We start from the raw sequence: 16,176 nt of genomic DNA, 5'->3' as shown, positions 1-16,176 counted from the left end.
CAATAATTTACAGCTGCTTCCAATACAAGTTTCATTTCAGCTTCTCATGTCTTGCTCTTTGCTATCCAACTTGTAAGCCAACATTTTTTTGGATCATGAATGTGTAATTCTACTTTAAGATATATCCGAATCAAAGCTTGAGGCAAAAAGTAAATACTTACCTAAGAGGGAAGCCTCTGGATTCTATTGATCAAGGTGTTGTGAGTAATCACACTGGGGTCTAGCTCCTCCTCAGGCACAAGCGTGGCCATACTGTGCCTGTGCAGTAAGCTGGAGCTGGTCATGCACAAGGGTTTCTGTGCTTCTGCACATGTGTGGCCACACTTGCGCCAGAAGAGGAGCATGGCCGTGATGTTAACTAGTGTTCCAAGCAGCAGCATAGGACATTATTTGCTTATTCTCCTTAGGTAAGTATTTGCTTTTTTGAAAGTTTTTATGCCCCAGGTTCTGTTTAAAGAGGAGCAGTCAGCCATACTATCTCAGAACCCCCCCTCCCCCCATATATATAAGTAGATAAATACTTGCTCTACTGACTTAAAATATGTATTGTGCTGTTCACGTTTTCATTTTAGTGAATGTTCTATAGTGAAAAAAGAAAGAAAGAGCATTTCCCATTTAACTGTGGCTATTTTGAAGCCAATCCGGATGTCATTTCCTCCCTTACTCTCCTCTACCTGATTGTGTATGCATTGCCTGCCCTTGTCCCAGTCTTCAGGCATTCCCACCCAGCTCTGCAATAGAAAGTGCATTATCTCAGCATGAGAAATATTGGCCAATCAGAAAGTAAAGGAGGTGTGGCAGGGAAAAAGAGGTGGGAAAGAGGCTTCAGCCAATCAGGCTGCATTAGTTAAGTCTGAGGGGAAAGTAGAGAAGCAAAAAAGGACAACCCAGCATGCCCTGCAACTTCCTTTTTACGGCAATGTACCAAATAAGAGTCAGGTAAACTGGGGAATGATCATTTATAAACAAGAAAAGTATTAGTATTTAACTTTTGGATTACCTGGTTAGCATCTTTATTACTTGCTTACCAGATAAAAATAAAGAATTGTTTTTTGATTTTATGTCCAACAGTTACTCTTTAAAAAACAATAGCAGTGAAAATGTTGACATTCTCATACTGCTATAGACGTTTATGCGATATGAGCAGAATAAAATGCTCAATGTACTTTGGGCCTAAACAATAAATCAATGTGCAGAAATGCTACTTTTTAATAACTGACAGATCTTTATCAATTGATAGGGCTGCTGACAGGAACAGGGATTCCTGCCTTCCCTTGGTCTCTAATACCTTAGAAGCCATTATTTCCCTACATGCAAACAACAGACCTGTCAGTTATTGCAGTAAAGGAATTGTTGCTAGGTGGAATAGACCAAATAAAAAGGGGCATTCCTGTTTTTGTGAGCAGCCCTGGTTACATATGTGTAGTTCTCAGATTCTGAAAGCTGATATTTCCAAGCATCTTTTTACACAAAGTATATTGAGGATTTTGTTCTGCCGCTGTTACATGAATGAATGACTATAGCGAAATCAAAATGTCAATATTTTCGTTATAATGGTCCAATTTGAGTGGGGATTTGGATAAAAAGAAAATGCCTCCCGAACTACGTACACACAATAAAATGGTAGCTGCCATTAAAGTGACGGAAGCGATTAGCTTATCTAATTTCCATGACTGACTCTCAAGAGGAAAACCCCCTATTGGCAATCATAAGTGTTTTGTTATAAACAACAATGTAATCTGCCTGGGACGGGAAAAGCAAATTGCATATTTCACTCTTTTTTGCTATATCTTTATTTTTGCAAAATAAATAAATATTATGAAACTGAAACTTCTATCTCCAGCATGCAGCATGTCAAAAGTAAGCCTTTCCCACATGGACTTGAAAGAACCTTTTGTGCATGTTTGTGTTTACCCTCACAAACCAAACTGCTTGCTGGAAAGGCGGCATACTGACATCTTTTTATCTAAGCATCCACAGTGCGCTTTATCAGCAATTTACCAGCAAACAGAATGTTTGGTTCTGTAAAACACTATTACCTCACAACCACAACTGCCTGTTTTACTGAACTGGTGGCTTCTGTGTTAGCAAAAATATAAAAAAAAAACACCAAAGAAAGAGGTAAAAATACATTTTATTTCAATCACGATTATCATGAATACAGCAATCAATGTAGTAAATAAATGCTGGCTACAAACCATTACAAGCCTGGATAAGCTAAGCTTAAAGCAGCTTATCTGTACCGGGGGTGTTCAGATGTAATCCAATCAGATGCAGACAAATGCCAGACAAAAAACAAAAAAAAAACAAAAAAAAGAACAGCCTCCAAATGCTGGCGGTTTATGCTTTTGTTACATTATTTAACAAATGCATAATTTTAACAGATGTTTATCAATTTGGAGAAGGGCAGGTCTTATCTTTCCCTGAACTATGGAAAACCACTTCAATGCTGTGCAGTGGCCGGAGGTTTCTGTACAGAGAGACAGACATTGATTCCTACAGTGTTATGGATGGTAGTTTTATCAGAATAACCTGTGACCTTCATGAGAGCGCCTAGTAAATGAATCTTTTCTTCAAATAACAACCATTACTGTGACAAAATAAAATCCTATACCTGCAGTTTTAAAGGAGATAAGTTAAATATTAAGAATGAGTTCAGTCTAGGAGAGTGAGCTTAATATAAAGAGAACCATTGACAGATTTCTAATCATTGGAGTAACCATTCTGAAATTGCGCCGTGAACTTTTAACTTCCTTCAACAACTGCACGTTATTAAACTGGCTGGCCTAGGGTGGCGTGCATGTATGCGTATGCCCCCGCTGCTGCTACTCAAATCCCAGCGGTAACTCGGAGGGAGATGTAATTTGGAGTCGCTGGAACCCTGAATTACCCTTACACACCCCACGCATTATAACATTACTTCTACGGCGGCGCCTAGTTTCGCCATGCAGCGAAACCACCTGCTTTGCTAGGGTGTCGTTTGCACAGGTAATTACTTGGGAATAAAAAGTATATGGTTGCCATAACCCATGCACAGTGTGCAAACCCTGTTCCTACTCATTACCACTCCCCCAATGATTTTAATGATATCTGTCAGTCAGCAGGGGAAAGGTGTGAATGACATACCGTATATACTCGCATAGAAGCCGAATTTTTCAGTACAAAAAATGTACTGAAAAGTCCCCCCTTCGGCTTCTATGCGAGTCAGCTGGCTGTGCCCCCACTGTCCTTCTCATGCCCGCAGCAGCGTTAGTGCAGCAGTAAACAGACTAATGTTCCCCAGCGCTCCCAGCATTACAGAGAGCAGGCATCCTTTTGATGTAACTTCACTGCTTTACTCCGCTCCCTCCCCACACGCTGAAGCCGGGAAATGTACAGTTGCTTCTTATATTTTAATGCTTCATCCTCCGTTATGTGCTGATACATATGATTATGTGACAGGTAGCCACATGCAGTGATTATGCACGGATCTGTATATTGCTGTCGCTGCAGCTCAATATCATGAAGCTCTGATGGTGAGCTGCAGCCACGGCAGTATACAGATCCGGGCATAATAACAGCGTGTGGCTGCCTGTCACATGAACATATGTATCGGCACATAACAGCACAGCCTTGCCACGGAGGATGCAGCATTGAGAATACAGGAAGCAACTGTACATTTCCCGACTTCAGTGTGCTGAGGGAACAAAGTAAAGACAGTCAAAGTTACAAGTAAATACCGGGCTTCAAGAAACTACGTCTCCCTGCATGCTTTGCTATCTTCCACACATGCCCAGTAGATGGCAGCAGTCAGGAAGACAGCTCACGAGTGCACATGGGGATGACAGATGAGACGTGCAGAGGAGAATGAAGTTAATCATGGCAGATGTGGGCTGTGTCTCAAGGATCAGGTACATTCTCTGCCTGCAGCTTTGCAGATCAGTGAGAAGCACTTAGTTCCCTAGTGAGTCCAGCTTCACCTCACTGATTTGTCCTGTGTTTGGTGATAGTTCTAATCTGCCATCATGGGGAAATACACTCCTGTTAGCAGCATTTAAGAGTCCAGAAGTAGAAGATTTGTCTTGGGCAATGTCCCTGTCAGCAGGATGGGTGTCTAGAAGAGGCTGGGTGCTAAGCAGATGTGAGGGGCAATTAGCAGAGACATGGATGCACATCTTGCTATGGGGAGGTCGGCTGCTTCATACTGGGGGCCTATTTGGCTTAGGAAAGGGGGGGATGTCTCATAATGGGAGCACATTTGGTTATTTATCCTGAAGCTATACTGGGGAGGGGGCTTATATGCGAGTCAATCACTTTTTCCTGGTTTATGGGGGGAAAGTGGGTACCTCGGCTTATATGCGAGTCGGCTTATATGCGAGTATATACGGTATGTTAGACTACATTCACCAGCATGTCAATGGAGCCCAACAAAGTCTTTAAAGAGGAACTCCAGTGAAAATAATGTAATAAAAAAGTGCTTCATTTTTACAATAATTATGTATAAATGATTTAGTCAGTGTTTGCTCAATGTAAAATCTTTCCTCTCCCCGATTTACATTCTGACATTTATTACATGGTGACATTTTTACTGTGAGCAGGTTATGTAGCTGCTCCTAGCTGTTTTGGCTGTTAGAGACAGCTGTAAACAGCCAATTCCTGTCTGTGAACCTTGTTACATTGTAACAAACTGCCAAAAGTACCGCGGTCCCAGAGCTTCTTGTGGGAGGGGTTTCAGCACAAAATCAGTCATACAGCGCCCCCTGATGGTCTGTTTGTGAAAAGCAATATATTTCTCATGTAAAAGGGGGTATCAGATAACTGCTATTATAAATTCATCCTTGTTCACTGTATGTCACCACGCACGCACGCACGCACGCACGCACGCATGCACACACACACACACACACTTATTTGCAGCTTTTATAAAATTGCAGAAAAAAAACTTTAATGGTGATATTGATCAAATGAACTATTATTCTAAGGGTTCTTTTCCACCAGTAAACACAATTCCAATCATAATCGCCACTGTTTCCTTTAGTTCAACTGTACCCTACATTTGAGATCCATTGGCGATCAGAATTGGATTGCAAGACGCACGTAGTGGGAAAAAAAAGTCAGAAAAAATGTGTTTTTTAAGAGTTTAGTGACACTTTTTGTCTTTTTGTCTTTTTGTCTTCTGTCTTCTACTGAGTCTACCACCTGAAATTTAGGGTGTGGAATATATTTGAAAATATTATGGAATATTTGTGAAAATATTTTCTCCAAAAAAATGCTAAATGCTTCAGCTACATTCAAACACTGGCTGCAGCGATAAACTCTTGAACAGTGATACTGCTTCTATTGGTCACCAATAGCAAAAACCAGAGACATGTAAAAATCAAGGTAAATAATCACTATTTAAAGTGAACCTGAGATCAGCATACTGGGCCCATTTATACCCAGTACAGGAAGTTAACACATTTGAGTTAATATCTATGCAAAAGAGCTTCTCCGAGCTACTCAGTTTTGTTTTCTGAAGAGCTTAAATAGCCAAGAAACAGTGAGAGACAGCTTGAGATATGGTTTTACTGCAGGAAGGTTCAAAGGTTCATTATCTCTGCTCTGTTTACAGCTTAAAATACTCAGTGTGGTTTCTAAACTGCAAATATGACAGAATGATGCAATGTTATTATTAAAGCTATATAACTGAAAATAAAAATATGAGACTCTTTTCTTTGCTACTAATGTTCTATTAATTATTTGTACTACACATGCAATAAATTATCTCATAAGTTTATTTTCACTTCAGTGTCAGTTAAATAAATAGGCTCTGTAGCTCTGTTTTGACTTATAACTAGTATACAGCTTTTATATGCAAGTTAAACATCTATACACATAAACGAAGGCTCTGGAGGGTCAGAGAACATTGAGGAGCTCAGCTGATTCAGTCAGCCTGACTAGCAGACCGTAGTAAAAACAAGTTTATTGGAATACAGGATTTATGAAACCTGCAGTAAGATTTTATTTTTATGTTTTTTAATAAGTAAAGGATCTTTTTTTCAGCAGCCCTTACGGTATTGTATAATAAGTCCGATAAGATTTTTATTTTTCATCTAATAACAGACAGAGGGCCATATGCAATTCACTTTTTCACCTGAGTTTTCTCCTAGGTGATAATTTTTCATCTTCAAATTAAATTACCTTTTCAGCACATTTTAACTAAAAAAGTACAAAAAAGTAAATGAAAAAGGACTATCAAAATTATTTTGATCATTTTCTTGCTTTCCGATGGCTTAAAGAGACTCTGTAACAATTTTTTTAGCAGCATTTCTCCTATCCTACGAGTTCCTAAGGCGTTTCCATTGTGCTCTGGCTTACTGCAGCACTTTCTACTTGCACCATCTCTGTAATAAATCAACTTATCTTTCCCCTGTCGGCTGCCAACTCTTCAGTAATGTGAACAAGTTAACTCCTTCCAAGCCCCCCCAGTGCTCCTGTGATGATTATTCCTCACAGACAATGTCCCTGCCCTCACTGTCAGCTTGTCTGCTATCTGTGAGGTTGATAAACACAGACTGATAAACTGAACAAAGAATAGCTGGCTGAGGAGGAAGCTGCCTGTCAGGCTGATACTAGTGCAGAGCTAAGATACAGCTTGTCATCAGGGCCGGTCCTGGACTTTCTGCTGCCTGAGGCAAAGATCGTGAATTACGATTGGCCAATCATTGACCAATTTTACCACCTTCTTTCATGTAGTATAATTAGGGATACCTACATAATCTGCTCATAGTGTGCAATATCTGCTGCCCAGCCTCATACTACATGACGCAGGTGGTAAAATTGGTCAGTGATTGGCCAATTATAATTAAAAGTGTGTACCAGGCTTTAGCCCTCATCTTAAAAGTGGATGTGTTAGAGGATTTAAATGAATCATGTATATTCCAGGGAGTGGGACCGAGTTGGTTTGCTGAGACAGTGTGTTGGTTGGGTGTAGAGAGGAATCGTGACGATTCCACCCAACACGGTGCACCTGACCCAACCAACACACTGTCTCAGCAAACCAACTCGGTCCCACTCCCTGGATTATACAAGATGATTCATTGAAATCCTCTAACACATCCACTTTTAAGATGAGGGCTAAAGCCTGGTACACACGTTCAATTATGATTCAGTCGTCAAGAGTCTATGCCACTGTGATTCACCACCCTGCTGTCAGAGATCATCTCAGAGACGTTACAGACGTAAATAGTTGGAGCGCAGACAGACCATGCTTTCATGCCTCCTTCCTTATCTCTCCTCCCAATCCAAACCACTAGAAGGTGCCTTCAGTCAGTCCCACTGGCAATATAGCTAGCCTAGCCAGCCCAGGTTGTATGGTGCAGTGCAGCAGCAGACCGTGCAGTTGGTGAAGCCTGCTGCTGCTGCCACCCTCCTGTATATCCCCGACCCGACCCCTTTTATTATAGCAGGCAGGCAGCCAGTACAGACATCATCATCATCATCATCACATAGCAGTAAAAAAAAAAATTAAAAAAAGGGAATCCACGGCCAACCAACTGTGGCTCCTCAAGCCTGAGAGGACTGAGGCAGGCAGCAAAGTGACTCACTGGGGATGGGGTCTGGCGGCGGAGGGCAGCCGTCGGGCATCCAGCATGATCCATCCTGCACTGGCAGGCAGGGGACAGACGGCTGCGGCGGGCATGTTCCATTTCGCGCTGGCTGGCAAGGCCGGTGAACAGCGGTGGCAGGCTCGTCATCATCATCGTCACGGTAGCGCTCGGTGACCGTGACTGACACAATCAGGGACAACAGGGCGGGCGGCAGCCGCCGCTATCATCATCATCATCTAGCAGGCCGCTTTTGGAGAGCCGCAGAGCTCAGAGTCGTCGGACTCGGAGACCGGCGGCATCACGGTGGGTGGCACGTGGCAGCAGAACTGGCATGCGGTGCACTGCACAGCCTAGTTGGGGGCGGGTCCCAGGCAGAACACAGTTAGGGTTTCCACCTTTTGATTGAAAAAATACTGGCTCTGGGGTGTGGCCTAGAGGTGTGGCCTAAAAGTGGGAGGGGTCTGTTACGACCTTTTTTTTTTCAAAAATAGTACAAGAAAGATGCATATTTACAGAAATAGTTGAAAGTGGACCTGAACTCTTGCACAGGACAGAAGGAAAACAGAGAAACACACCCTGTATGTATTTAGAGAGTTTAGTCTAATTCCCCCTCATCTGTGACTAAGCATAAGTTGTAATTTGATCCCTCAGCTGTGTGCGTGGACTGCCACTGCAGAGCGGTAATTGGTAAACACAGGATGTTACTAATATGCCTGCTTCCATGAAAGCAGGAAGTAGACACACTGCCGATTTATTGCAGAGTTTGTATCAGCTGTAACAAAGAAATGTATTTTCTTTAAAGGTTATCATGCTGCTACATATCTTTTATCTGAGTTTAGTTCCGCTTTAGAGAATACCTGTAAGCGAGGGGGGAACCTCTGGATCCTGATGAGGCTTCCCTCATCTTCCTCAGCATCGGGGATTCAGTGCTGGCAGTCCCAGAAAAAAAAAAGTGGCAAAATAGCCGAGCCTGATCATGACCACTATACGCAGCAGAGCGTACCTCTTCAGGCTCAGCTATTTCCGCCAGAGCCTGAGGGAAAGCAGCCACTGCACCTGCGCGCACCGCAGACAAGTGGACCTTTAGGGTCGCCAGTGTTGGATTCCCTCTGCTGAGGAGGATGTTCTCATTAGGATCCAGAAGCTTCCCCCTCCCGAACTAAGTACCCACAGGTGCACTTTTCTCCCTACAGGTACACTTTCAAGGTGCCCACTAATGATTTAATTCCACGGCTGATCAATCATATCCAATGACACCGTATTGATTGGAAACAATCGGAGTGCCCATTAACGACCGAATTACTGGCAGCCAAGTCGATCAGTTTATTGGAATCAAATTGTTTTTCGGATTGATCTCTGAACTGGCTAGCGGGAATCCCGCCCTTAATGGGCATGACTGATCATTTGAGATTACCGCAGAAACTATTGATTGGCTGTAGAATTGTATCATTAATGGGCACCTTAAGAGTCTGGAAGAGAGGATAGGGGCTGATGGAGGGTTGGGAGAGAAAGAGAAAAGAGGAGATAGAGACAGTGAATGTGTGAGTGACTGAGTGTGTGAGTGTGAGAGAGTGACTGAGAGAGTGTGTGGGTGACTGAGAGAGTGTGTGAGTGACAGAGAGAGTGTGTGTGTGAGAGTGACTGAGTGTGTGAGTGTGAGAGAGTGACTGAGAGAGTGTGTGAGTGACAGAGAGAGTGTGTGAGTGACAGAGAGAGTGTGTGAGTGACAGAGAGAGTGTGTGAGTGACAGATAGTGTGTGAGTGTGAGAGAGTGACTGAGAGAGTGTGTGAGTGACAGAGAGAGTGTGTGAGTGACAGAGAGAGTGTGTGAGTGACAGAGAGTGTGTGAGAGAGTGAGAAAGAGAGTGTGTGAGTGACAGAAAGAGTGTGTGAGTGACAGAGAGTGACTGAGAGAGTGTGTGAGTGACAGAGTGTGTGAGTGACAGAGAGTGTGTGAGTGACTGAGAGAGTGTGTGAGTGACTGAGAGAGTGTGTGAGTGACTGAGAGAGTGTGAGAGTGACTGAGAGAGTGTGAGAGTGACAGAGAGAGTGTGTGAGTGACAGAGAGAGTGTGTGAGTGACTGAGAGAGTGTGAGAGTGTGTGAGTGTGAGAGAGTGTGTGAGTGACTGAGTGTGTGAGTGATTGAGAGAGTGTGTGTACCTGTTTGCTTCCACAGGACTTCAGCAGCTGAGCCTCTGCTTGCTCCCACCAGGACCCAGCACTGTGTAAAGATTGGCTGGGCAGCTTCTCTCCAGGAACTGCCTGGTCTGGGGGGATGGGGGCTCTTCACTGCACACAGACTGGTCTCTCAGTCACAGGCTGTCTCTGTGTGAGGTAGGGAGAGAGATCCAAAGCTTCACACAAAAATAAAGAGCTGCTATATGGTACCATATTGTAATAGTCTAGGAGTTTGACACAAAATAAGTGGGGGCGTTCCCATGATGGCAGTAAGGTCAGACGCACCTGAGTTCCGTTCAGCATATCCTGCTGTATCTACCCTCCTGACTTCTGCTCTCCCTCCAGACTCTCATTACACAGCCCCGGCATCTGGCTGCAGCCTCCTGAGCAGCGACAGTGAAGATATGTGACTTCTCCCTCCCCTGCACACGTGCGGCCATCCAGAACCTTCTGTAGCTGTTCTCGCTACACACTGAGAAAGCTGCAAATCTTCTCTACCTCTACACTGCAGACGGGTCTGAGATGCGTACGCCGTACACTTTGCCTTTCTATTTAAACAGTCTGCTGCTACTGTCAGTTCCTGGCAACCTTCAATAAACCCCTTCACAGGCTCACAGCTATCAATTCACTTGCATTGAGAGCTGAGCAACAAACGAGTGGACACCAGTCAGACCATGTGCTCTGCTCAGCCAGTCCTCCTCTCCGGTGTCCAATCTGCTCCTCCTTCTTCCCCCACAGTGCAGGCACGGAGGCGTCACAGCCAGGACTTCACTGCAGAGTCTGCACTGCAGTCTGCAGGCAAATTGAGGAAGCAGCCAATCAGGCGGGCCGGGCAGTGGTAAACCAGCACTCGCTCTCCTCTCCAGTCAGACTAGAAGGCGGCAAGAACCAGGCGCAGTCACTTCCTCGTTATGCCTGGTGCCGCCCCTCCACTTCCTGCCGCCTGAGGAACCCGCCACACCCCGCCTCATGGGCGGGCCGGCCCTGCTTGTCATACTTCATTGACACAGAGCTCTTTCAAAACTTGCACATAAACTCTGGAGACTGAATTCAATGTGTAACTCACTGAATTCTCTGTGTACTCACTGTGTATTAACTGAGTTCACTGCTCTGCTGATGTACTTCCTGTTTTGGTGGCCATCTTTTCTGTTTACAAAACAGTTTATAAAACAGTTTTTTTACCCTCTTTATTGTAGCGGAGAGCAGCAAAAATATTACAGAGGGGGCTAGGAGATGACCCCAAACAGGCAGGGATGTTTGTTTATACTTCATTTTGTGAATACAGATTCTCTTTAAAATGTATTTTATTGACAAATTTAAAAATATCACCCAGGAGAAAACTCAGGTGAAAAAGTGAATTGCATGTGGCCAGAGGCCCTTACTCAATTCACTTTTCTCCTAAGTTTTCTTCTAGGAGATTATTTTTAATCAACTGTTTAAAATAATGTTTTAGCACTCTGCAATAGAAAAAGGACTAAGGTGTGAAAATATCACCTACAAGAAAAGGGTGAATTGCATAATGGCCAAAATGTAAAAAAAAATGCCACATCATGATTGCGGAGTTAATAAGGCTCTGCATCATTTTCCAAAAGCCTCCAGCACTGGAAAATCTTGGTAATTAAGATTTTATATTTAGAAAGCTAAACATTATTTTATTTAGGGATGGGATGACGAATCCGACGAATCCCTCGAATTTGGGAAATATTCGGGATTTGTGGATTTAAATCTTAACGCCATTTATCACTCGCCGAATCCCGACGCTGCGTCCCTGCGCATCTTCAAATCATGCTCCTCCACTTGCCCCCCGCATAGTTAGTATCCGGTCACCTATCCAGAGCGGAGCGCAGAGCAGCAGACCTCACACTGACTTCCTTGTTCCCCCTAGTGACCAGCTTTTACTATTACGTCATCAGTAAAAGCCGGTCCGGCCACTAGGGGGAACAGGGAAGTAAGGTTTGCCGCTCTGCGCTCCACGGGGAAGGTGAGCGGGAACTTATTTATGAAGGTGGGGGGAGGGTGAGTGGAGGAAGCCACGGGAAAAGGGGGGGGGGGGGTTGGGGGAACACAGAGCTACCTATGTGAAGACCCCTATACCTACCTCTACCTACGTGAAGGCCCCTATACCTACCTACCTATGTGAAGGCCCATATACCTAGCTAGCTACACCTACCTACGTGAAGGCCCCTATACCTACTGACCTACGGGAAGGCCCCTATACCTACCTACCTCTACCTATCTACGTGAAGGCCCCTATACCTACCTACCTACATGAAGGCCCCTATACCTACCTACCTCTACCTAACTACGTGAAGGCCCCTATACCTACTTACCTACCTCTACCTATGTGAAGGCACCTATACCTACCTACATATGTGAAGGCCCATATACCTAGCTACCTACACATACCTACCTACGTGAAGGCCCCTATACCCATCTTTCCCCAAAAATAAGACAGTGTCTTATATTCATTTTTGCTCTAAAAGATGTGCTAGGGCTTATTTTCAGGGGATGTCATATTTCTATTAGGAAGTGTCTCTCAGCAGAACATTTCCTGTTCCTTTGTACTGTGATGTTCATGGATTTGAAAGTATGCTACTGTACTGATCAGGCACCTGCCTTGTCTTCCCTGCACACAGCTGATAACCTTGCTGTGTTCTGGGATGACAGGATCTATGCCCGATTGGCACTGCACCACTGTGTCCCCACTTACTGGCTGCCTCTTCCTCCTCTTTAACTTCCACTAGGGCTTATTTTCGGGGTAGGGCTTATATTTCAAGCATGCTCAAAATTCAAGCTAGGGCTTATTTTCAGGGTCGGTCTAATTTTCAGGGAAAGAGGGTACCTACCTACCTACGTGAAGGCCCCTATACCTACCTACCTACCTCTACCTATCTACCTGAAGGCCCCTATACCTTCCTACCTACGTTAAGGCCCCTATACCTACCTACCTACCTCTACCTACCTATGAGAAGCTCCCTATACCTACCTACCTCTACCTACCTATGAGAAGCTCCCTATACCTACCTACCTCTACCTACCTACGAGAAGGCCCCTATACCTACCTCTACCTACCTAAGTGAAGGCCCCTATACCTACCTACCTACCTATACTAAAGGCCCTTTACCCTGCTACCTATACTGAAGGCCCCTACACCTACCTACCTATACTGAAGGCCCCTATACCTTGCTACCTATACTGAAGGCACATATACCTTGCTACCTATACTGAAGATCCCTATACCCTGCTACCTATACTGAAGGCCCCTATGCCCTGCTACCTATACTGAAGGCACATATACCTTGCTACCTATACTGAAGGCACATGTACCTTGCTACCTATACTGAAGGTCCCTATACCCTGCTACCTGTACTGAAGGATCCTATACCCTGCTACCTATACTGAAGGCCCCTATACCCTGCTACCTATACTGAAGGCACATATACCTTTCTACCAATACTGAAAGCACATGTACCTTGCTACCTATACTGAAGGTCCCTATACCCTGCTACCTATACTAAAGGTCCCTATACCCTGCTACCTATACTGAAGGCACATATACCTTGCTACCTAAATACATTAGAGGGCAATATAATAGCTTGGCGGATGAGCTTTTTGTCCCTAGGCCTTCTCAAAGGACTAGAGGACATGAGCTGCGCATGGAGGAAAAACGTTTTAGCCATTTATTTAGGAAAGGGTTCTTTACAGTAAGAGTGGTTAAGATGTGGAATGCATTGCCACAGGAAGTCGTTATGGCAAACTCTATACCTGCATTTAAAGGGGGCTTAGATGCTTTCCTTGCGTTGAAAGACATCCATGGCTACAATTACTAGGTTATGCCTAATGATGTTGATCCAGGGATTTTATCTGATTGCCATCTGGAGTCAGGAAGGAATTTTTCCCATTTGGGGCTAATTGGACCATGCCTGGTGGGGTTTTTTTCGCCTTCCTCTGGATCAACAGGGGTATGTGGGGGACGGGCTGGAGTTGTACTTTGTACTGGTTGAACTCGATGGACGTATGTCTTTTTTCAGCCAAAATAACTATGTAACTATGTAACTATGTAACTATGTAACCTATACTGAAGGCCCCTATACCCTGCTACCTATACTGAAGGCACATTGTACCTTACTACTGATACTGAAGGCTCTTATGCCTTGCTACCTATACTCAAGGTCCCTATACTCTGATACCTATACTGAAGGCACATATACCTTGCTACCTATACTGAAGGTCCCTATACCCTGCTACCTATACTAAAGGTCCCTATACACTGCTACCTATACTGAAGGCACATATACCTTGCTACCTATACTGAAGGTCCCTATGCCCTGCTACCTATACTGAAGGCTCCTATACCCTGCTACCTACAGTATACTGAAGGCCCATATACCCTGCTACCTATACTGAAAGCTACCTATATTGAAGGCACCTATACCTAGCTAGCTATTCTGAAGGCACCTTTACCTAGCTACCTATACTGTGGGTGCCTATGCCTGGGTACCTATACTGCAGGCAATTATACCACGGATCGCACAATTCTTATGTGCAGGATTCGTTAGATTCGTGATTCGTAAGGTTTGAGATATTCAAGGACCTTTTTAGATTCGTATTCATATTCCGACAATTACAAGTCTAAGTACTAAGTCTTAGTTCACTAACTTATACAGTAATGTTTATAGTAATTAAAGCAGACTCAAACTTAAAACTGATCATGCCTTGCAATATAATTAAAATTAAATGCCTCCCCCTCCTTTTCCCCCAGGGCATCCTACTGAGGCAGGATCATGTTGCATGCTGGGACAACTACTACATAAGCTCCCAGAATTGCAAACAAAATTGCAGAACAATCGTGTTTGCATTTTGCCTTTTTTTAATTTATTAGCTTTTTGCGTTTTCCATTTATTTGTGTATTTAAAGATAGTGGTAGCCTGAATTTGATGCAACAAAGCACTTTTTTAAACAATGGTTAAGTAGTAGCTATGTAGTATTGTTGTATTTTCTATATGATGCGGTGGGTGCAATACGATCAAAGGTTTTTGTTTTGTTTGTTTTTTTTGGTTCATCTTAAATAATCAAAATAATAATTTTCTAGTGTTACTCTCTTAACTACTTCGGTACCAGCGGTCTCAAGCTCCTTAAAGGGACACTTAAGTAAAAAAAAAAAAAAATGAGTTGTACTCACCTGGGGCTTCCAATAGCCCCCTGCAGCTGTCCGGTGCCCTCGCCGTCTCCCTCCGATCCTCCTGGCCCCGCTGGCAGCCACTTCCTGTTTCGGTGACAGGAGCTGACAGGCTGGAGACGCGAGTGATTCTTCACGTTTCAGGCCACAATAGCGCCATCATTGCTGCTATAGCATATATCATATACCATATAGCAGCATAGAGGGTGCTAGTGTGTCTGGGAATGCGAAGAATCATTCGCGTCCCCAGCCTGTCAGCTCCTGTCACCGAAACAGGAAGTTGCTGCCGGCAGGGCCAGGAGGATCGGAGGGAGACGGCGAGGGCACCGGACAGCTGCAGGGGGCTATTGGAAGCCCTAGGTGAGTAAAACTCATTTTTTTTGTTTGACTTAAGTGTCCCTTTAAGGACCAGAGAACCCTAGTAAGGAAAACAGGTCCTTCCAATGTCACGCCACATAGACTTGCCACTATCCCCAATTGCGCCACTCACTCATCGCTGAAGCTCACAATAAAATTGGCACCTGATCCTGTGATTAATGAGATTGGCCATGTTAATCATTATACAAGTTGTCCTTGTGACTTACTATATTGTCAACCACTTCTATATTATGTACCAATTTCTGTATTTTTATGTATACCAGTGACTGAATATTATGTTCCCGTTTGTTTCTTTATTGTACATGGAAGATGATAGTGCTATAAAATTCAGTAACAATAATAAATTACACTGAAGAATCAGTTAATTTCCCAGTTGTTGTGTTTGTCAGTTCGCCAACTTGGTACATGCGTCTTCTAGTGCTTTTCACGTGTCAAAAATTATAATAAACAAGACACTTTATGACTTTAATAGCATAAGAATGGTATTCTACAAGATGCAGAAATGGGCTAGGTTGCTGTATTTTCTGTGTACAATTAAATGTCCGAGTTGTCTGTCTGAATTTGGCTGATCCTACAAGCACCCTACTTCTATCATTAAAGCATATGTTTTATTATATAACCTTACAATTGAGCTATTAATGAATGATGTTTATAGGTTGGAAAGTTATATTACTCCTAACTACAGCATTTAAAGATAATCTGAAACAAGAAGCATATGGTGGCTGCTATATTTATTTCCTTTTGAACAATACCCGCTGCCTGACAGTCCTGCTGATCTCTTTGACTGTAGTAGTGTCAGAATCATTCACTTCAGTCTGCATCTGCAATAATTAGAGGCAGAGGATCAGCAGGGCACCCAGGCAATTTGCATT

The 16,176-nt window shown here is 43.7% G+C and overlaps 1 protein-coding gene across 12 annotated transcripts in view; it reads right to left on the bottom strand.

Annotated features, from left to right (window-relative positions):
- RYR3 (ryanodine receptor 3) overlaps positions 1 to 16,176 on the bottom strand; it is a 1,134,733-nt gene that overhangs the window by 170,218 nt on the left and 948,339 nt on the right. The gene's annotated exons all lie outside the window — the stretch shown is intronic.

Source organism: Hyperolius riggenbachi, chromosome 9, assembly GCF_040937935.1.
Source record: "Hyperolius riggenbachi isolate aHypRig1 chromosome 9, aHypRig1.pri, whole genome shotgun sequence".
NCBI classification, from domain to species: Eukaryota; Metazoa; Chordata; class Amphibia; order Anura; family Hyperoliidae; genus Hyperolius; species Hyperolius riggenbachi.
Note: the sequence above shows the minus strand (reverse complement) of the source record. Positions and strands in the feature narration are given on the sequence as shown.